General features: G+C 37.9%; 1 protein-coding gene across 1 annotated transcript in view; it reads left to right on the top strand.

Annotated features, from left to right (window-relative positions):
* sulf2b (sulfatase 2b) overlaps positions 1–24,735 on the top strand; it is a 364,710-nt gene that overhangs the window by 186,580 nt on the left and 153,395 nt on the right. Inside the window, exon 4 of the mRNA XM_039734694.1 lies at positions 4,309–4,342. The gene's annotated coding sequence lies outside the window, so the exon portion shown is untranslated. The remainder of the gene's footprint in view (positions 1–4,308; positions 4,343–24,735) is intronic.

The following is a 24,735-nucleotide window of genomic DNA, read 5'->3' as shown; positions in this document are numbered from 1 at the left end:
ACAGTCTTGATATCGGAGTCAAGATAAATGTGTATGAGGGGCAATTCTGAGCTGAATTAAATGATGTTCACCTAAGATTGATACAGAAATTCCTTTTAAATAGTCTACTTTCCAGAACTGCCTTAGATTATCTACTGGGATTCTGTTCTGAAGACACTTGTATAATGTGAACATGCTACCTAAATATTCATCATTGCAAAATAGTGGACTTTACATTAGATCCTGAAGAAAGAAAGCTTAAGAAAATTGTATAGGTTTCTTTTGTTAAAGTCTCTAATTTGATATAATATGGGAAATGTATTGATTAAAGATGATAGTTGAGGTATAGTTATTAATAGGATCTAAGCATATTGTACATATAAAAAAATCTCTGGAAGTGCCAAGCACCTTTCACCTGTTATACACCGTATTTTAAGATGTTACTATGGTGGGAGTACATGAGTGTCTTATAAGTTGGCAGTTGACAACAACTTGGCCTTAAAATGTCGTGTCCATCGACATCAGACTTTGTGCAAGTGCTGAGTCATTTTGAAATGAATTAGTGGTGACTGGTACACCGGGAAAAGAATACTGACAGGAGTTTGTGCAGGACTTCCTCTGCATAGCCCAGTACTCAGCCCAGGACTGCTTAACTTCTTTCTCATTCCATTATATAATCTTATCATACATATATTCACAGTCTACTGATAGGGTTGGTGAGGCAGTGCCATATCTGATGTTCTTTACTTTACTGCCACATGTCGGGGTGTAAAGTGACATGTGATGATGAATGTTTTTATGGTGCTTTATAAAATAAAGATTGATTAATTGAACTGCAAACTATTCCCTGTCTTGAAAGGTACTGGCTTCCCATAACCTTTTAGAAAATGTAATCTCAAAAGATAAATGGATTGCCGTTTAGTTTAATAGTGAATATCGCAGACTGTATTGTGATGCGTGTGGATCTTTGAACTGACATGGTGAGCACAAATTTCTTGGACTCAAGGAAATGTTTGGTGGTTTTTTTTAACTCAAAACTGCTTGTTATAATCATTGTGCCCATTAATTTCCCATAGAAAATGGATACTCTTAAGTGAAGCATTTCTTAAATAAATTTAAACAGACTGTGTACATGATCCTGGAATTTAAAGTGGGGTCTGTGGGATACCGGTTCAAGCATGAAACAAAAGCCTTAAAGCTTAGTGCCTCATAAGGACTGTAACTGCCAAGTTAGAAGTTTTTCTTCTTTTAGGCTTTCTTTGTTTTTAATCATTGTTCATTTTCTTTCATAATATAAGGGGTTTGTTGTTTGCAATAATATAGCAATCCATCCATCCATTATCCAGCCCACTATATCCTAACTACAGGGTCATGGGGAGGGGGGGTCTGCTGGAACCAGTCCCAGCCAGCAAGGCAGGAAGCAAACCCCAGGCAGGGCACACACACATACCCACACACCAGGCACAAACTAGGGACAATTTCAGATCGCCAATGCACCTAAACCTGCATGTTAGGAAACCCACCCAGACATGGGGAGAACATGCAAACTCCGCACAGTGAGGACCCAGGAAGCGAACCCAGGTCTCCTAACTGCGAGGCAGCAGAGCTACCACTGTGCCACCATGCCACCCTAATATAGCAATATTAATTCATTTACTTGATTGTATTTATTTAGTTTTATTTACTTAATTTATTTAATTGAGCTTCTGTAAAAAGACTGATTTTACCTTGGGATAAATAAAGATCTATCTATCTATCTATCTATCTATCTATCTATCTATCTATCTATCTATCTATCTATCTATCTATCTATCATATACTGACTTTCTATCTATCTATCTATCTATCTATCTATCTATCTATCTATCTATCTATCTATCTATCTATCTTGAGTGTTGATCTGCATCTTGAGATTGCCCTTGTAATTCAAAACAGCACACCAATGTTGTTTCAGTGCTAGTTTTGCATTGCTGCCGCCATGTTGTTTATGCTGATCCTCTCCGTTGCTAATCCTGAGACTGGACATCACCTTTTTGGATGACTTCATCACAGATTCTCCATTTAGGGATGCAGTGAAGTAAGGTTTTTATCAAAGGGTTGGATTCACTTAGGGGAAAAAATGTCTTTTGTAGTTTAAATCTACAAATCTAGATAATGTAAGGACCTTTTTGTTTTCTCTCTTTGAACTTTGATTCTTGTTTTGGGGCTTATTGCATTTTTGATGGTCAGGATTTTCGACTTCTCTCTGGTCTTCTGGCTCTTCTGCCTTTCACTGACTTCATCTCTGCTCTTTCTGCTTTTTGAAGCCTGTCTTATTGTTGGAGGAGACTAAATGGGGCTCCATAGAAGTCTTTAGTGCTCAAACCTGTACCGTTTTTATTCTTTTCAAATTCTATTTTGTGTTTCTGTATCGCCAGCTCGTGTTCTGCTTTTTTCCAGTATATCACTCCCTATCTTTTTCTTTGACTTAGTTATTGTCTCTTGCATTTAGTACCATCTCGCATTCACCCTGCCTCTGTCCTTCTCCCTGAGATCATAATGTGTATCTAGTTGTCCACTGAGAGAACACACATGTCCACAAATGAAGTGCTGGACCAATAATGGTAGACTATTTCTTTTGACCTAATAAGTTAATAAATAAATAAATCCATAAATAAATGGTAATGCAATATCAGAGCATAGGTCACACTGCTTAGGTCGGAACTCTGTCTGGCGGTCTACTCTTCCTGCAATGAGACAAACCCTGCTGAGAGCATCTCGGCTTCATAGTTGCTGGACCAGAAAGTACAGAATCAGTTGCCCTCGCTGGGCAGTTTCTCTAGGATTTGAGTAGAAAAAGAGACAACATTGTCAGAGACAGCACCCCCTCATGTCCAAGGGGATAGTGCTTACAACCCCGGGACACAGGGGTGGTATTGATTGAGCCTGGAAGCTGAGATTCTGATACACATAGGGGACAATCTGAGTGAGCTACAATATACCAGTGAGGAGTTCCAATACACTGAAGACAAGAAAGAAAAGAATCGGATGAACAAATGAGGAAACTCATGCATGTAAAGCTGCTGAAAGACTCCCGACAACTGGCATGGCTGAAGCCATTTTTAGCCTCAACACAACTGGCAAGGTATCACAATTGTCCTAATGGAATCAAAGGAAGCTGTAGACATTTGGTTTTTTTTTTTACTTTCATATCTCAGATACACCATTTTAATAGAAAGACAACTCATTTGTTACATGAAAACTCCACTTATGTTGGCCAAAGACAAGTGAACACAGACACATCCTTACCTTGGCAGCACTAGTGGCAAGAACCTGTAATAAAAGTATTGTTTCCAATCTCCGTTTGTTGTCATAAATGTGGAAGGCATGTTTTCTGAAACTGAAACTTTTGCCATTTCAAAGTGGATACATTTGGTAATAAGCTTTAAGGCTTTTTTTCACATTTGAATCTGTTACTTGTAGACCCCACTTTAAACTGCAAGAATTGACATGATTTTTTTTTCTTTTAATTTATAAAATATGCTTCTCTTAAGAACACAGTTTTCTACACCAAGTGATTGTGTATCATGACTACAAAAAAAGCAACTCTGTCAGTGTGCAATAAATAGTGTTTATTGTACTGGCAGGGTTCAAATGTAAATTGTAGTGTGGTTGTTGACTTAAGTTGCTGGTAAAATAAAACTCTTAAGAACTTAGTGCAGCCATGCTAGTAATTCTTAAGCTGTCAGAATTATGTTTCTGCCAGTTTGTTATAAGATCATACTGCATTTTAATGCATTTCAGTATAGAAAGGCAGTGTAGTCGTTAGTTCAGATCACATCCTGAGCGCATTCCCTTGTGTCTGGGTGACTTTTTCCGGCTGCTCCTATTTGCCTTCCGATATTTTAACTTGTGCTTGCGTGACTGAGTGTGAGATGATGTGTGATTATTCACCATGAAGGGCTGGTTCTCTACCTGCTTCAAAAGTTGTCTCTGGTCCTCTGTAACCCTGCAATACAATAAACATGTTCTGCAGGTTAGGTGCATTGGCGATTCTAAATTGTTCCTAGTATGTGCTTGGTTTGTGGATGTGGGTGTGTGTGTGTGAGCGCGCGCCCTGCGGTGGGCTGGCGCCCTGCCCGGGGTTTATTTCCTGCCTTGCGCCCTATGTTGGCTGGGATTGGCTCCAGCAGACCCCGTGACCCTATAGTTAGGATATTGCGGGTTGGATAATGGATGGATGGATGGATGAAAATTAATGGATGAATGCATTATTGTATTGTTGAAATTACTAAATGTAAATTGTGATAGTGTCTTAAAAATAATTACATTCTTTTTTTTTAATCCTAGTACCTACAGCATCAAGCTTCAGACTCGTAATTAGGTAAGAATTCTGAATTTGTTATCAAGATTTGATAATTTGCGGCTGTTATGCCTGTTGTGGTAATTTATTATTTTTCTTTCAAAGGATGAACAATAATTTGTACATTTATATATGTCTATTTTTAAAACTTAACACTATCTATGCACAGTATATACTATGTAAGGAGAATATAATGTGTACATTGTCTTGGCCTGTGTTTTTAGTGTAGGTATAGATTTTAAACAGCATCTATATCATTTATTTCTTGTTTTTCATTTAATACTTTGTAGCATTTATGAAATATCTGATGAAAGAAAATAAGTTGCGTAATTTTTTTTAAGCTATAAACTTCATGCACCACAATGGATGTGATTGATAGCTGGCTACAATAGATAGTGATGCCCTTATGCATTAGATATTGGCTTCTTCAGTCACTTCTAGATGGAACAGAGCAAAAGAAAAATAAATCAGAAAATTCAAGGGGGAAGGAGCATGCTTTTTTATTCCCCCTGTCATCCTTACGAAGGAGATGAAAAGAGACACTTGTTTTATATCTGTGGTCTGAGGGAGTCCCATACTAATCTTCCATTTATCATAATTTAATTTCTCTACTGGCATCTGATCTCCATTTATCATCATGCATGTTATCAGAGCTTGTTGACATTTCTAAAGGTTTCCTACCCTTTTTCAGCATGTCGCTTGTGATTAACCACTTGCAAGTCCCTTAACCAGGTTTAAAAAGTAGATGGCCGAAAATCGATAGCCCCTGTATACTCAGCATAACCCCCAAACTCCTGTAGCTGCTTTCAGAACTAAATGAACGATTAACCATGATGAATAACAGTGTAATGCAAGGAGCCAAGCAGCAAGAAATACTTGCTTTGGGCTCAGCTTGGAGATTTATAACCCAGTACCATCAATAACAAATTCATCAATCTTTCAAGGGCTAAGACAAGGTAGCCCATAACAGTGGTAAACAAGGTACTAGTGAGAGCAGTATGTGGCACCTAATAAATGTGGGTTACTCCCACTTTGAGCCACAGTTTTGCTAATAAATGCACTTTTAATATTTTTAACGTTTGAGTTTTCCATTTCATTTGCTTGTCTGGTTATGAAATTGCCCTCTCTCAGGTCATGTGCTCAGCCAAACAGTGGGATTTGTCACGGTTGCTGTAGTTATTTGCTTGTTACCAATCCACGCTAATCGGGGTGCTGCTTTGTGCCATTTCCAGTGTGGCTTTTTAAAGTAATGCTTTGTCTGATCAGCTCTGTTTCTTGCCACTGCAGCACTCATGATAAATATCCTAGCTATGACCTACAGCACTCTATTCTTTGATTAGTATTTTTATGTATTGTTTACACCATTACCTAAAAATACAATTTTACCATTTGCCTAGTCTTATGGGGCCAGACGTGACTCTCAAAACAAGAATCCATATCCGGGGACAACTTGTTAAAAAGTTTATAGTGCCTAGTGGCGAAATCCAACACTAAAAAAGCGGCGCTCACTAGGCTTTGTCCTAAAAACCTGCCCTCTATTTCTTCCAGTTCATGAACTTTAAATGTTTGGGGTTCCTACTCATGTCTTAGACAAGTATGTAAAATAAGTATGGAAAGACAGGGGGAGAAAAAGAAACTGAACTGAAGACTTGACGATGAGAGAAAACAGAGAGATAAGATTGCTGTTACCAGTTGAGAAGCTCAATAGAACAAGGTGACCTAAGTAAGCTTCATGATTAAATATTTCAGGACTGATGTCGACTTTTATCAAAATTCAGGAGTCGAGGATGGTAATCAGCTGTAAACTGCAATGAAACTCACCCTTACGTTTTAGTTCGACTATCTTTGCTAGAAGGAAAGTTCCATAGCTGTGTTGATTGAACCTCAATTGCCTACGCGTATCTGAGTAGCAAACAACCTCTAAAATGGCACCAACATCTGGTGAAAGACCAAAGCAAATGTGCAAAGCAAAATACTCCATGGGCGGTTTACGTACTTTTATTGAACAGGACTCTGACTTGTCGGACTCCGAGTTTGATGCAAGTGATCTAGAGATAGGTATCAAAAACGACAGTGAGGTACCAGCATCATCTGATCAGTCCCCAGCTGATTGTGGTACTGAACACTTTCATGTAGCTGATGCGCCAACAACAGTGTTTGCCTGGGAGGACTACCACTTATGATGACAAGAGGTACAAACCATATTGCGTCACACTGCCACTCACCTGCTGTGCAAAGACAGCCAGGCAGCTGGCTCACCATGCATTACTGCTGACCATGGAGGTGACCCTGCGCAGCCACTGCCACAGAGATGCCAAACATGCGCCAACAGCAGCCACAGCACATAGGAACAGACGTTTTATGTTGTCTAATGTGTGAAACCATTGCTTTGTGTTCTTTTCAGAAAACTGAGTTTTTTGGAAAAAATATTCAGCCCTCAAAGAGTTCATTTGTACAATGCAATGAGAGCAGAGACAGACAGACAAACAAGCACACACACACACACACACACTTAGACCACCGGAGCTATTGGACCCTGTATGTTTGAGAGTGCTTCTGTCTGCTATGATATCTTTCTGTCATTTTGAATATTGCATCTCTATATGGTACAACAACACTAAATAGAGTTTAGGTAACCACTGTGGTCTATTAAATACGAGGTGTTAAAACGCTGCGGCTATATTCTGGCATGGCATGTTTGCATTTCCAGTTAGACAGTACTGTTAAGTTACTTTAGTTATTCATTTAGATGTGCCAAGGGAATAAGGTGGATGTTGTACAGCTTGTTCTGCTGGACTGGTGTCGTTGTCATTAGCTGTATTTACTGATGTGTGCATGTTGAGTATTGGAAGTCTGCATTTTCTGTGGCTCTTTGTTATCAACTCTCTTAACAGCACTCTTTTCCACATCCATTTGATGGAGCGTGACACAGCATTTACTTCAAATGCATATTCTGTAATTTAGATTTCCACAAACATAACTGCCAATGCTTTCAGCCTTTACATCCTTCAGTAACATTGTAACTGTGAACAACAATGGCAACGTACCATTCACGTTTACAACTCATACATTGATGTGTTTATATGCCAATTTATAATCTGATTTTACAGAAAGGGTTTTCCCTTGCAACAGGTTATATTTATTTGTAAGATATGCAGTGTGCTCCCCACACACACAATACACAACACACTTTTTAGGACACTTTTCAGCTGTAGACAGTTCATCGTAATCGGAAGCTTGCTCTCTGTCAGGCCAGGTTAACAAGAGCACCTCTGATCTTTGCAATTCAAAGTCATTGCCTTCTTTAGTTGTTGGATTGGTTTAGAAATGTGACATTCGGTGAGAAGTCTAATTGTTCCTGTCCACTTTTAAGACAAATTCACTCATGGTTGTCTGCCTCTGTGAGTCTACCATTTGTCTGACTTTTGTCTGTGCCCTGATTATGGTAGCAATGAATTTGTAGTGTGTAATACTAAATAAAACTACTTCTTCATTTAAAGTAACATCCTTATGCTAGTTTTTTTATTAGCTGTTCAATCTTCTATAGCTTATTACATAAAATGAACAATATGTTTAGTGTTCATTATTGCTTTGTACCCTCCCCTATCATAACCTATCATCTCATTTTTGTCAAAAATTTTCATCTCCAGTTTTCAACAGGATCTCAACATTTTAGGGTCCCCTGATACCGAAAACATTGATATCTCGATGATGGGTGTGTGTCTGTCTGTCTGTGTGTGTCTGTGTGTCACAGTTTCTTGAGGACAGTCTACAGGTAAACTGGCTGGATGGAAAAATACCAAACTTTAAAGTTAAGCCTGTTATGGGCTGACAGCATGCTGATTTGTTTTTGAACCATATCGTGCAAGAGAAAGAGGAACTCTCAAATAATGTAATTCTGCAATTAAGTTATGAATTCCTCCTGTCAATTGCTATTGTAATGACCTATTTTATGATCAGAAAGGTCAACATCAGAGTAGTAAATAGTTATTGAAATGTTATAGAATAGTTTGGGTAACTTGGTTCCTCGGGCGCAAAGCCTACTGATGCTCACGTCCAAATTTTTTAATTGAACACCTGCTTGCGTAAGTTAAACAAGTGGAGCAGAAAAATGAAAACAAGGAAGAAAGCAAAATTTAAAAAAAGTTGCAAAGCTTCCAAAGGTAATTTCTTTATTCTTGAAATAACATGCATAATAACATTGATATAATATATTTTTTAATGAGCCTTTTTAAAATATTGCAACAAGTGCAGCGGCCAAAGAGAACAGAAAGCAACTGGGTAATGCTCTGCCACTGTCAGAGTATGAAACACCTTCCACCACCGAGTCATCCATTTCTGATGGTAATAATGATAGTACCACTTGTAGAAGTATCTTAATATTCTGCACCTCATGAAGTGCTCTTAATAAAATGTTGTGTAGTAAGTTGCAAAGCAGTGTCTTCCAAAGAAATATAGATAATCTGCAGAGGGATATTTGTCAATGTTTTTAGCTGGTTGCTTTCCAATTAGCATAAAGAGTGCCATTTTATGAATGTAAATGTGTGCAGGTTAAAAGCCAATCTATAGAAATAGATTATTCCGGTATTTGCCAGACATGCAGCTCAGATTGCCATCCTTTGTTGTGAATTTGAATTTTGATTTCATGAGATTGAGGGCAGTGAGACCAGTTTTTCAATTTTTTGTGAGCTCCTTATGCTGTTAATGTAGACAATGTGCCAAATGTTTTGCAGCTGAAGGTAATTGCACTCCTGGGCAACAGAGCAGATTCCCAAAGTTTCTTTTCATGAATTCTACAGACTACAAACATACTGGCATGGCATTATTATGAGACATCAATTTCAATTGTGTGCAGGTCTTTTCACAAATGAAATTACTTAAAAGCATGTACTGTACAGAAGCATACTAACAGATAACCATCTCTGAAATAAATTGCTGTGACATCCAGCTTTTTATTTGATAGTCAATCTTTGTGTAGAAGCAAGCAGCTTCATGTTCATGACCAGAATAGTGGCATTAAATTGTTACTGATTGGTTTTTGAGTATTGCTGTTGATAACTTTAATAAAAAAAGTTTTATAATTCAAACCATTTTTGAACAACTATTTTTAAAGTTAATGTTTGAGATTAACACATATTCTAATTTTCCTGGGTTCATAGACACACCTAGATTTTATTTGACCCGCTGCATGGGTCATTATTAACAATTTGCCCCACTTCCAGAGAAGTTCGTCTACCCCTGTTTTACACTACTAACTAAAGTGTGATCAAGGGGATTTTTGAGGACCCTATTCCTATTTTTGCTTTAGGTGATTAAATCTTGCCTGAAGAAGGGGCCTGTGTTGCCTCGAAAGCTTGCATATTGTAATCTTTTTTAGTTAGCTAATAAAAGGGGTCGTTTTGCTTGACTTAGCCCTCAAATCATGAAATCTTTCTCTATTCAAAACAAATTATTCTCGAAAGGGATCTGTGTAATTAGTGTTATTGCGTAGCTAGCCACAACACTGTTATGAACTTTGCATAAGTTGCTTCCTAATGCTGCCTATGTTTAAAACCTATGACTTTTGGCATTATCACTAACACATGGAGTGTAAATGAGGAAATTGCTTTCAAATACAGAATATCTCACCAGGGGCAGAAAACTGGTGCAGAGGGCGGAGTTGCTACTTTACTGCACTTCAGGATCCCTTTTTGATTCCTGTAAGGCATTTTTCCTATGTAGAAATGGCAAGTTCTTCCTTTTATGCAATTCCTCACATAGTCACATGATGTACCTTAAATATGAATAACAAATCTACATTAGTCCATTGTGAAACATGGTGCACACTCAAGCACACAACCACTCTCTGTCAATTGTAGAGCTGCAAATTACCATAAAATGGAATCCCCAGAGAAAGTCCATGAAGAGACCGAAAGAGCAGGTAAGCTCCATAATGACGGTGACAGGACCTGGAGTTGAATACTGCTGTTAAGCAGCATTTCTTTTTTTATTAATTTTGTTAAATGCAAATAACATTCTATACAAACAAGTCAAGCTTAAAAGAGCTAAATTCATCCCCCACCTAAGAGAAATAGAGGGTGGCCGTCAGCCAGAGTAAAACTTGAAAAGGGAGAAGAAAATCCTTTTCCCCAATATAAATACTTACTCTAAAACGTTATTGATTAGACCCTGCTAGGTTTTTAAAAAGTTTTGAGCAGATCCACTAAGTGAGAATTTGATTTTTTTTCTAATTTCAAATAGTATAGAACATCAGTTGCCCACTAAATTAAAAGAGGTGGGTTAGGATTCTTCCAGTTGAGCAAGATAAGTCTACATGCCAATAATGAAGTAAAGGCAATTACAGTTTGTTTGTCCTTCTCCACTTTAAGGTCATCTGGGAGGACACCAAACACAGCTGTTGGATTAGGAGGGATTGCGACACCATGGCTGTCTGATAGGCAGAATGATGTTAATTTGGTGCATGTGGCCCAGTGAGGCCGGAGCTCGATTGCAATGTTCGAAGGTTGGATCTTGGCCAGAAAACATTTTGGACAATTTTAAACAAGCAAGATGTGCTTGATTAAAAGATTTTAAGTTGAATAATTGTATGCTTTGTGCATATGGATCTAGAGAAGCAGCATTTCTAACAGGTGCACCATTCAGCACGTTTAATGTATAGAAACATTATGCATAGAAATCAGTTATAATTTTAGTTCATAAATGATGCTTGTGATTTTAATTGATATATGCAAAGCAAATCATGTTTTGTCATATGGTACATTAATCATTCATAAAACATTAATGTAATACAGGAAGTAATGTTACAAAGCTTATTTAGGACCTGTTGCCTGAGTCTAACAAAGCAGAGACACTTTGGACCACCAGAGAGTGCCTGCAATAGATGCTCACAGTCTTTTGTTTGGAGTAATAACAGACTAAAGGGGAGCAAAGATTTTATGGAAAACACACTAAAACTAAGAGTAAAGCAAATTTGGAGGTAACCATCGCTGTTCCTCTAGGATGCTCGACGGCAATAACTCTGAACTGCCATGGTCTGCTGACTTCCTGATCACGATCCAGTCCAGGCAGTCCAGAAGTTAAAATGTTGCACATTTAAGGCAGGAAATCCAGAAATTGCCCAACAGACTTCCTTTTGTAAGAGCTACATATACCTCAAGGGTACTCGCACACCATGGCCCACTGAGATAGTTCTACATTAGTTAGCATGTACTGGAGGAAGAACACCTCAGCATCATGTGGTGGTCCTGTAAAGGCCTTCAACCCTGCTGTGTTTTATCAGCAGTCACAGCTTAACCTTCAGTAGGAGTATCGAACACGCATGGCACCAGGAAATGATGTGCTTTTTTGGACTGTCACACAATGTACCTTGTAGTGGTGCATTTTGTGAATGATGCTATATAAAATAAAAAAAGATGGATGTGGTAGTACAGATGATATTATTGAAATTAAAAGAAGAGACAACATCTCCAGTCCTCACATACGCATGATTGGATAAGTCATTCACCACTCAGTTACACACATAATGGACTGATAAACCACTGTGACTTATTGTGATCTTTTATGTTATGTCCTCTGTTTTTTGCACCTTTGTGTTCTCTTCTCCTTCAATTTGGATGTAGTGTATATCAGCTTTTTAAAAATACCTAGTGAAAGTGTAGTCATTAAGGGAGGGTAAATAGCTTGGCATCCCCATGAGCTGCAACCTATGAAGACGTGGCTTGATTTCAGCAGCTTCTCAAAAATCTACAAACTGATATTGTTCATGCAGTGTATGAAATGTTATCATGTTTGACAGCACAGAGACGAGAGAAGTGCTACCCAAGCATTCTGTGGATTGTGATGCATTGTAAGAAAGTATCAGATCACACCTTTAAATAACAGCTCCCAGAGAGCTGATGGCGGATCGGTGGATCAGATATCCACTCAGATGTGCCCTCCCTCCCCCCCACCGCTACACACCGCGCACGCACACCTTCCTTCTCCATTTCCAGAATAACAGAGCATGAATTTCCAATGCCCTACAGTGGAGGAAGCATCATTTGGGATTTTAGGTAGATGGGTAGATGGGAACGAGGCAGGTGTTACTACTGTTTCACAATGGCAATGCAATTTAATTCCTTTTCCCTTTAGCGCTGTTGGGTGGCTAGGGAGAGGTTTGTACTTCTGGTTTGTGTAACCCTCTGAGTCAGGCTTAAATTTTTCCCCTGAAAGGAAACAATGAAACATGCCCAGAAATAGTAACAAATCCATTCCTTCACTCTGACTTAAAACATTTTAATCCCTCGTCACTAGGGAGGAAACACTATCTGAAAGTTAATTGTTCAGTATATCTCCCATGCTATTTGCTCCACAGTAGAGAGAGAATGTGATTAATTTGTTGTGTTTGCTGAAACATATTTGAACAAAAAGCTTTGTGCAGGTGAAGGCCAAAGATGTATATCATTAATAAGAATTTTTTTTCCTAGTAATAATTTTTCAGCTGAAAATACTATTTTACTCTGTTGGATATTTTGTTTCTTTTGATAGAACAAATGACCATTTCCAGTTGAGAAAAAATGTCTCCACTAATTTTATGTTAAGAATAGTGCACCCATGCCAACACATGAGTTGCTACAGCTCACTGACTACTGTTTGAATTGCCTTCACCACAGTAGCACATTTTTCATGGCATAAGAGCACTATGAGAGTCTTGGTTATCAGGAGATTAGCTCTGTGGAGAAGCGTTTGTTACAGTGTTGTCTAGTGTTAGGCTCTCCGGGGCCGTCAAGTGAAGGGTGGATTGCTGTAACTGGGATTTGAGCCCACAGTAAGCAGACCACCAGTTAACGCGGGCTACGTGGGATGTGCCTGCATGAGGTGCGGCGATTTGTCATAGAACTTCTAGTCTAAAGAAGGCAGACTATCAACATAAAAGAGCGCTCCTTTAACTCGGGAAGATAACCGTGTGCATTTGTCATTCACTGAAGAGGCAGCAGGGAAGCACTAAGGTTGCTTTTGCTGGAAGGAATTGGAGAGCCAGAACATCATGCCTTTTAGAGAGGTGCAAAGAATTATTTATATTAAGATTTCCGTGATTTTCATGGCAATATCATATTGCCATTGGTGTAGGTAAGGTAAACGTTCAAACTAATAATCTTTATTCTTTATCGATTGAGGAATGTGTAATGTCCACCCATCTGTCCGTTTTCCTAACCTGCTTATCCAGGGCAGCTGGAGTGCAAAGCAAGAACAACACATGGACAAGGGTCCCAGTCCATCACAAGGAAAACATACATAAAACATACTATCACCAGTTTAGCACTGCCAGTTTACCTGTCTTTGGGCTGTGGGAATAAAAAGGAGCACGCAGGGGGGGTCCACATGGACACAGGGAGAACATATAAACTCCACGAGGGGAACACATGAGCCTGAAAGACTGCTCTTCTTACAGCAAGGCAGCAGCACTACCTCTGCACCACCATGTGCAATGTGAAAGAATACAACTAACTACAAGTGGCATCATTCTCCTTTGTTTGGGCATAATTGAGAGCATCTGCACATGGTGCCATTTTAAGCAGTAGTAAACGGGTAAACCATTTACCTCAAATGCAAGTCATCTTTCTTTAATGAGCACCCCTTGCTGTCTTTTAAAAGGACTAATTGTCCAAAGAACCCATACCTTCCACTGTTGTAAACCATCAGGCTTATTAAACCAACCTGTGATAGTCTGGGGAGATTAGACATTCTAGACATTCTAGAATATTCTATAAAGTATTATGAATACTGAAAACAAAAAAGTTGCCAGGCTATCACGATTAACATTTTAATTTAAATGTTACTGTTTTTTCATTGATTACAGTACATTGTCCAACAAAATATCAGAGCATATTCTGTCTTTCAGTATATTTCATATTCTGATTTTAACTGAGATTGATTAGTTACCGATAACTGTTGCATAGTAGGATCCTATTTATGTTAAATAGCAGCGGTACCTTCATTCGGGATGCAGGATGCATGAGGAAAACACAGTTTTGCTCTTTAAATTGGGAAAAACATCCATTGTTTCTTGGTTTTTCAGTTGATGTTTTTTTCTAAATAAATGCAGGGTCTTTGTACAGTTTCACATCGTCATAACTTCAGTTGTATTCATGATAAAATGAATCTGTAGAAAGCTTAAGAATTTATCACATATTCACACCGTGATGCGATTCTGAAGTTCTACAAATATGTTTTTGCAGTTGATTTTCAGTAATATCCTGAATCATATTAGTTATCCTAGTCTGAGGGCATCTTTCTTGTACAGTAATGAGTTTTACATTCTCTTTGGACTGCAATGACCAGCTTGGCCAACCACAGGATACAATTTACTTTCTCTTCTTGTTGCTTTTCTTGAAGATCAATTGTAACTCTGTAAACAGAATAATGAACAAATTAATGCATTCATTAAAAATTGCTAAGCTATTACAAACTTCTTAAACTACAATAAAATAAATGACTCACTCTTCACAGTGTTCTTTACAGATCGATTTTATCACGCATACCACTAAAGTTATGGCAATTTATACAGCACAAGGACTTTATAGTGACCCTGTGTTTGAAAAACATGAGAAATTTTAGAAATGTAGGTGATGTAATTCTCAGTGTTAATAATTAGGAATGCTTGCATTGACCTTTGTATTTAATTGCTTTTTTGCCTATTGTGATTTGATCTTTAAGGTTAATAAAGCCAAAAAAGTAAGTGATTTACAGACCTAACAGGCAGGAATTATGTCATCAGAATAACAGGGCCAGAATGACTAATGGCTGTAATAGCAGCTTGAGAGCTAAGTGAAACGCCCCGTTCACACCGAGTAGTCTGGCCTTCAACTGCTGCACATTTGAGTCATCATCATTTTTTAAAATTTGTCTCCAAATGGAGCATTTAAAGGAGTTGCTGATAAGGTCGACCTATACAAAATGCATGTGGGGAGGGTAAACATCAGACATAATCCTAAAACTGGAGATATATAAACAAGTTAGGGCCCATTCGCACTTGAGCGTTATACATTTCTCAAGGTTTTCACCAACATTTTTAGTCTTTTTTTGGGTCGCTTTACAGTCACTATTTAGGTGTTTTTCATGCATTTTCCTGTGTTTTCGAAGAAGGGTTTTACAAAGAAAACCTGATTGACATCATTTCAATTTTGCATGCTGTGAGGTGTTGTCATGTTGTCTGGTGACTGTTGTGTTTTAGGAATATCTTTTATGACTGTAGTGCTTTGAATCCTGACGATCACACTGCAGAAGAGCAGGTGTCAACAGTGTTGTGAGTACACATACAAAGGGAGTCGAGAGAACAATTCTGGACTCTCTAGGAAGAACTCAGACAACATCTAAGTCTAAGGACAAAAGTAGTGATATATAGGGGGAAAAAAGGCCTGCCACTGTCAATGTGACATCATGCAAGTTCATCATCCGGTCGCTTACTGACAACTGGTGAGTAGAATTTTTTTGTGCACAGCAGTAATCAACTCAAAAGAATTCAACATACATTGTATTCATATTTTTTATAGATTAACTGAAAAAGGAATACAGTAGAAGGAAATCAAGAATAATAACGTTTATTTTTTAGCTAGTGTATATTACAACAAGAACAAACACGGCATACCCACCACCACAACCCCGCACCTGAAATGGCCAATTTAACAGAAGAAGAGAAAAAAAAAGAGTTGAATGGTATACCAGCACACACACACACACACACACCTCATGCAGGAATACAAGGTGAAGTAAGGAGAAAAAAATCATATACATTTAATCCTGCGTGTGCTGTGGGGTACATTTAATCTGTCCAGTTTAGGGTCACTGGAAGCCATTGGTTATCACAGCAGCACAAGTGATACACGATGTGCCGATCATTTTTGCACAGCCAACTAGAACAGAGTGTGCTCTGTGCAATCCAGCAACAGAAGCCTGCTGTTAAAGTATCTGCGTAGTTTTTATTAAGTTACTTGTTAAAAATATTCTGAAACAGTGTGATCTGGTTAAACAGTGTTCACCTGGGGGGCTCAGATCAGCTTTGGTAAAAGGAGATGGATGTTACTTACCTCATTAATGACTAAAAGTCTTTTCTTATTTGAAAACATTTACTGGCACAATTCCAATGTTCAGTGTTAAAACAGGTTGTCATACACGGCTAAACACGCTCACTAATACCAGTCATTCCAGAAAGACACAGGCACTTGCAAACCATCTCCCTGTGTGGATAGCGCTTTGAGTACTGAGAAGAGCGCTATATAAATGTAATGAATTATTATTACTATTATTATTATTATTACATCCAGTTGACATTGTGAGGAAGGAATGCCAGCTCAGTGCTACCACTCTGTCTATATGTTAAAACATCTGTACTAAACTTTAACCTGAATAAAGTTCAACTTTAATTTGATCACACTTCTTCTTCACAGTTCAAATGAAAAATGTGATCCCTGAAACATAATTAGAAATCTGTATTTTAGCAAAAAAGATGACATTTTCTTGGATCTCACAGCAGGGTGTGTTATTCTCATTGGTAGTTTCACTGACAAAGCTGAATATGTAAATAAATATAAAACATAGGTCAGTTTCACATTTAGTCAGTTTTACACCATAATGTAATTCTCTACTACTGCTGTTACTGTAAACACCTGCAGAAAAGAAAACACTCTGGAGGTTTTGCTTTATTTATTTATATTTTCAGTAAATATCAAATGATGCAGTAAATAATGAAGATGTGTTCAAACCGCATCGTGAGGATTTGCAGTAATTTTGTGATTTGCCTCTCTGTACAGTTTTTCTAATAACTTTGTTACTTATACACAGAAATATATCATTAATTTCTGCATACTGTATATACTGTACATTTTCCAATTTGAACCTATTTTCTTTTTTCTCAAAGACAATAAAGGGGAAAAAGGCAAAATTTGATTTTTAATGCAGACATTTAAGAGGGAAAACACGTTTACTTGGTTTTCCTCTATGTCTTCAAGCTTAACTTTATTCATTAAGTTCTGTGATTCTAATGATTCATATTTGTACATATGTTGTGCAAAAATGATGGGTAGAGAAGGAAATACAAAAAGACTGAATTATTGTAAGACACTCTAATTCTGGGCATTCATAAAGAATGGAATGATTTACTTCATGAGGTTGAAATACGTAATGGACAAGAACAGTTACATCAGATATTTGAAATATTATAATTTGTACTTCCATTTCAATTTTTAGAAAGTGGTAAATATTCTCAATTGTAATAGAAGTTTGTCATTTTGCACCCTCTGATAGAGGTCCATGGTGGTTCAAAAATGACATCATGTTCATTATCACAGACCTTGGAGTTGGCTAAAATGGTACCCCACATGCTTATGTTTGAAATGTGTCATTTGTATCCTTCTGGGAGTGGCTCTTAAAGGGCTAGAACCACCAGTGAAGAATCAGATATCATATCAAAATGTTATCATACAGTATCTGTGATCAGCAAACTCAAAGTAGCATGAAACAACACTCCGCATGCCTAGATTACTAATCCCAATTTTTTCAAAGTTTTGAAAAATTTGATCCCTCATATCCCATCAGGGGATGAACCTCGAGGGTCGGCTGATGTGACATACACAACTTCAAATACTTTTGATCAGTTTTTCTAAAGACACCTATTGGTTTATTCTTTATCATAAGGGTGTAATATCCTGCACAAAATATGGTCCATGAATGGCCTAAAACTAAAGGGTTTTTTGGATTTAGTAGGCCAAAAAGAGGGAACCTTAAAAAGCTCGACCACTTGCATAGCTGGACATCAAGATGAGATGAATCGTATGTGATATGGTATGTGGGGGGTTTCTGGTACAGATGAGTCAGGAAAACGAAAAAATCTGAAGTGATTTCAGAGCATTTCTAAGTAATTCTTAAGAACACAATACAAGTGTGATACCACAGCTGAACCAAATGTACCTTGTAAACAGAAGACAAACAATCTGACAACAAGTTCAAATCCATCCATCCACCCATTAACCAACCCGCTACAGGGTCACAGGGGTCTGCTGGAGCCAATCCCAGCCAACACAAGGCACAAGGCAGGAAGCAAACCTTGGGCAGGGCACCAGCCCACCGCAGACAAGTTAAAATGATGGACTTAAATCAGTGGTATAAGGTCTGGAGCATAGGATAAAAACCAAAGTTAATGGCCAAAGTTTCACTAAAAAGCAAACATGCAATGCTGATTTTTTGTTTATACCAAAGCTATAATGCTGACCCTGCTGCACCTTTGTCTTTTGTAGGCAGGCCCAATGACACAATGCATCACATAACCAACATATCACATGACTGGCAACAGGCCAGGCGGCTGGTAAGCAATATGATTACAGCCTTGCATATACAGTAACATAATGCTTGCCAAGCAAGCAAAAAATAGAACATCAAATATTTTCAAAACTTTATGATTAATTAACTACACAAACAAATAAATGATAAAAAATATTAAAACATTCAAAACCAATACAGAATATTCAAAAACAAGAAGTAACCATTCAAAGAAGCAAGAATGCCAACAGTAGCAGATTCTTGAGATCTTCATATGCAGTTCGGTTTTTAGATGAGTCTCATGGTGGATGTGAAAGGACCTTTCTGGATGTGGATGTGTGGGCAGAAATAGTAGACTTACAGAAAAGATGAAGTATAGATGACATACAGTCCAAAGACAAGCAAGACATCATACACTGTGACAGCAATATTGAAGCAAGGCAAAAATAAAGTAAGATGTCTGAACCAAAAGCAGACAAAGTGCAGGAAACACCAGTGGTAGAGACTCAGAAATTATAGCAGCTGGCAGTTGTAAGCATCACACATGCATTAATGTAACTGGAAAACAGTACACAGGTAAAAACACTCGGGTTACAAACGCAAAGATGTTAGTGTGACGTAGGAGAAATTATTGATTGAAAAGAAATTATTACACGGCAATTATGACACGAGTATTTCAGCAATATGTCTGTGTATCTTTAATAAATAACACGGAAGAAGATTAAAATCAGTTCATATCTCACAGTGAAAATATAACTACATATGCAACACTTTCTGTCAAGATAATACAAACTAGCGTCATCACCTCATTCTGGTTTTCATCTTCTTCGTAATACACATGCACAGCCTTAAACACAGCCTTTCCATTCAGCTGGTCACCAACAAAAATGAAGTGACTGGAGTCACAATTTGCATTCTGTAAGAGTGGATTCAGAAATGAGTCAGATGGTAAGACATCAAATATGGATGGGCGAAGCAACTGTCAGTATTCCAGACAGCCTTAAATAATTCTACATGGAGCTGTCATATACAAAAGCTACTAGAAAGCCATTGGAAACTGCTGAAAATCCTGTAGGGGCCAACGCAACGAGCATAAGGCTCGGTCAAGGGAATAATAGCAAGCTGTAAAAGTGATAGTTCACAAAGTCTGGCTTGTGAAATAACAAGTGAGCTTGACTCTTTATTAGAGTAGTAACTGAGTGAGTGTAAGTCTATGTCAATGTTAAAGTAATAATTAGAGCTCAACTGAATCTTGGGAAATAATTTAGTAGGTGCCATTGATGGGCAACGGAAAGCCATAGGCTTTGTGATAGGTGAGGTCAGATATGAAATATGACATTTTCAAGTGAAAAAAGTTTGTATTCACAAAAAAATATGCAGTGACCGTCACCCAGCTCAGCCTACAAGAGGGTACATCAGCCAGGCAGGCGTCTTTTTGATTGGGCGAGTTACTGCCAGCATCGATCAGACAGCTGCTTGACCATGACGGTTTTATAGATCAATGAGGCATAGGACTTCTAATCTCCCCCAATCCTCTGGATTTAAACTGTTCAGAACCAATGTTTTCCATTTTAGTCTGTGTTTGTTTCTGTATTGATGTGATTGCTTCACAATCAATGTTTTTTTTATTCATGGTTAATTTGATGGCCACTTTCCTAAAAGCTATTGGAAATCTTAAATTTAATGTGCCTGCTGGAGTTGATTCTGGACAATATATTTACTTGTTAAGTTGCATATTCACTTTCTTCTTTCTATTAGAAGACTTATGTCAAGAGGCAGGGCCTGTTAAAGCCCATTGCGGCACTCCTTGTGTGATTTTGGGCTATACAAAAATAAATTGTATTGTATTGTATTATGCTGTTCTCCACAAATAATTTTATGACTCTGTGTTTGTAGATGACAAAGAACAAAAACACACTGATATGGTATCATGCACACTGCAGGCTAGTGTTTGTGAATTATAAAACAAAAGGCTTTGAAATATTCAGTTATGTCAGAGGAGGACAACTCTTTATTCAAACATGCTGTTTGCTGACACTCCAGGGAGCTTTGCCTCTATGTCAGCATTGTCATGGGCGAGGAATGTTCATTTCTGGAAGGGTGGAATAGAGTTTACATTTCTGCTGCAACTTTTCTCATTTGTCATTATCTCAATCTGTTCTGCAGTCTATACGAGTGTTTCGTTGTCAGATGTCCGCACCCATGAGACACCTTTCTCCCTCTTGGTTTGTACGGTCAAATTTGTATACTTTATATGCAGCCCATGTTTAACCTCCTGCTGCCAAATACAGAAGAATGACAGTATCGCTCATGGTTATCTATCACCAACATCTTCTCACCGCTCAGGTTTATACTGTATATTGCTTGGCCAGCTGGGAGTAGTACTGGTAGCTGTCTGCACGTGCGTTCGTGCTAATGAGCAGAAACTTCATTGAAATTCTAAGCAGGCTATAGCCACAGGGAATCAGAATCTGTATTAAGAAGCAAAATCAAGCTAATGAATTAATGGCAGGAAACGTCTTTTAAAAAGCATGTTAGTTTAGGTTGTGGTCTGAACTTTAAGACATATCACATAAACCGTAGATGACCACTCAGCTTTAGACCTTATCGGCAAGTATTTACTAACCTTTCTTTTTTTGTGTCTCCTAACCTGTCCCAGATGTTGCCATGACATGCTGATCACTAACATTTCTGTGTACTTTAGCATGTGATGGTATTCAGAAATATTATGTTATTGATGCAATCTCACTAAAAATAATGTTTTTCCTGAGAAAGACTAAGCTAAGAAAACTGAAATAATTCTCCAAGATCTCAACATTTTCATCTAGTTCTCTGCAAGACTTCACTTTCCTAACACCAGCACCCTACTGGTATTTAATGAACCATCTACAGAAAGAAATATGTAAACTTCCCTATACTGTAATGTACTGTATGTGCACTGTCTTCATTATTTATCAGCAGTCAGAAAATAACAGCAAAAAACATGTTTACTGTTGTTTGCTTGTTATGAAAAAAATGCTTGGAATGGAGCAGTTTCAGTAACGGATGGGTATATTCTGTATAGTATAAAAACTCTGTTAAGTAACTCTGCTTTACCTTTCTGGTGTTGGTGCAGGATCAGATCATGACTCCTGATTAGCCGCTGTTCACGCGTATTCTTAGAACAGGATGACTCCCTGCCTCCTCATTATAATACCATTTGACAGTAGTTTTAAACCACACTTTTAATTACCGTATATACTCCTGTATAAGTCGGGCCTTGAAACCCCGAAAAATCGATCATAAAGTCAGATCTGACTCATACACCTGTTCAATAATGCGACACTTACATTTTTTTACATCTTCTTGCCTCCTCCAGTCTCACATCAGTTTCTCAGACGCATTGAATTTTGTTGCAGCAGCGCATTTACCAATTTCTTTTGCTACTTCAATGACATTTAATATAAAACCAGCTTCATATTTTCTTCTGATCGAACGCTCCATCGTAGATAAGGGATGCTCTTACGATATGAGGGTGTGAGATACAAAAAACACAAATCAGTGCAAACGTTGCTTCGGAATAGTTCAGGTATTACTGTGTGGTCACGTAGCCACAATACGTAGAGAAAAAAAGGCAGTGTGCTCCGTGGTTACTCTCTCAGGTGGGTGTTAGCATATCATAATCTCTTGGGCCAATAGTGTGAGTTTTCCACATTCGACTTATACGACCGACATTATAAAATACCAGAAATTATACAGTAAAATCAATTCCGCGGGAGGATTTATCCGCGAGTATATATGGATTTAGAGCCTCCTTTACAAACACTGCCAATCAAAAAATTTGGGTGCTGTGTTCAGTGCCCACTAATGTCCACTAGTGCCATTACTATACCCCCTACAACAACAACAACAATTATTTATGTAGCACATTTCATACAAATAATGTAACTCAAAGTGCTTTACATGGTCAAGAAAGAGAAAAAGACAAAGTAAGAACTAAAATCAGAGAACTTTAATTAACTTAGAATAAAAGTAAGGTCTAATGGCCAGGGAGGCCAGAAAAAAAAAAAAAAACTCCAGACGGCTGGAGAAAAAATAAAATCTGCAGGGGTTCCAGGCCATGAGACCGCCCAGCCCCCTCTAGGCATTCCACCTAACATAGATGATCAGTCCTCATTGTATTCAGGGTTCTCATGGAAGGACTTGATGATGACGGTCACGTGGACTTCTGGCCTTTAATCCATCAATGTAGGGACATCATGGTGCTTTGATTAGGTGGTGGTGGAGCAGGTCGCCACCACAGAAAACTGGAAAAAGAACAGAAGAGAGAGTAGGGGTTAGTAGGGATTTTGGAGCCACCATGAATAGCAATGATAATTAATTGAATATGCAGAGCATCCAAAATGTTTCCAGGGCATGATCCAACCTGCGAACGTTGCAACCAAGCCCCAGCCTCACTGGGTCACATGTTCTGGGCCTGCACCAAATTAACATTATTCTGGACAAAAATTTTTAATTACCTCTCAGACAGCCTTGGACTCACAATCCCTCCTAACCCATTAACAGCTGTGTTTGGGGTTCTTCCAGAGGGTCTTAAAGTGGAGAAGGACAAACAAATTGTGATTGCATTCACTACACTGTTGGCACGCAGACTTATTCTGATAAACTGGAAGAACCCAAACTCTCCTCTTTTAAGTCAGTGGGAAACTGATGTGTTATACTATTTGAAATTGGAAAAAATCAAATACTCAGTTAGAGGATCTGTGCAGACTTTTTTCAAAACATGGCAGGATCTAATCAGTAATATTTTGAAATGAGTTTATAAAGCACAGAGAATTTGTTGATTTAGGTATTTTTTACAAGCCTTAAATTTTACACCATTTGGCTTGCTCTCTCTCTCAAGGGTGGGGATCGATCTGTGCTTAGCATAATTTTTTTGTAAAAACTTGATTACTATGTATTGATTATAATAAAATTAATAAATAAAAAAAAAGAATATGCAGAGCATCAGGATTAAATTAAAATGAAGTTAAGAGAAAGCCATGTTAAAGTAATGTGTTTTTAGCAGTTTTTTAAAGTGCTCCACCGTATCAGCCTGGCGAATTCCTATTGGAATATATGAAAGATCATCAAATGATGTGTCATTACAGCAATGCAGTTAATAATAATAATAATAATTCATTGTGTTTATATAGTTCCTTTCCCATTCATGAAATTAAAATATGGGAAAAAATAAAAATCTTTACAGAACACTAAAGTCTTTTATATACAATATATTAGAGTATAAAAAAGTCATAGCTCAAGTAAATAATTTTCCTTAATAAATTGCAAATGTCACACTTGGATAAAATCTGCAAGCAGGAGAAGGACAAACTCTCAATGCTCAGTGTACTGTAGTATACAGTATTTTAAAATCATTGCAGAGTGGAAAAGCAGCAGATCCAGGCAGGCGTGCAATAGAATTCTATGAAAAGTTTGCTGCTATCTTAGCAAAGATTATTCAGATGTTTGTATAAGTTCAAGAATATACTTGTTCTCTCTTGGTAGAGCAATATATTACTCTGCTTTCCCTTTTTGGTTTATTAATTAGTGGCCTTTGTCAGAATGCTTCAAATCTCACAGACTTACCACTGTTTATAAAGGTATTGTACCATATAACCTCCTTCTACATTTATGACCTCTGGCAAATAGGTGTATTAAAAGACAAGCAGGAGTTAAGTTACACTTTAAATAATGTATTATTGATAATATTTATAAATAATAACAGTATGCAAAGTACATTTGAATATTGGCAACCATACAACCTGATAAATGCTGATGGTTAGTTTCAGGCGGCACACAAACGTGTTAGTTACTTAAAATGCCTGTCTCAATATGGCTGCCAAGCCTTGTTCTTCATTCTCTTGTCCTTTTCAGTTCATGGTGTGAGATGCTCCTTTATCAGTTGGTAAGAGGGAGGGGTAAAGCAAGCAAATTTATATATTTTCTGTGCAACCCCTATAGCCAATAGGGCATCATGTTACTTAAAGGCTTCTGATGCAAGCCAATTCCAAACAGCTATACTTCAGACCAATGGGGCATAGAATACCTTCACATCTGCCCCCAAAACCATTTGCTAAGGTGAAGCTTGCCAGGTCGGTAGA

Source organism: Polypterus senegalus, chromosome 14 (genome assembly GCF_016835505.1).
Source record: "Polypterus senegalus isolate Bchr_013 chromosome 14, ASM1683550v1, whole genome shotgun sequence".
NCBI classification, from domain to species: Eukaryota; Metazoa; Chordata; class Cladistia; order Polypteriformes; family Polypteridae; genus Polypterus; species Polypterus senegalus.
Note: the sequence above shows the minus strand (reverse complement) of the source record. Positions and strands in the feature narration are given on the sequence as shown.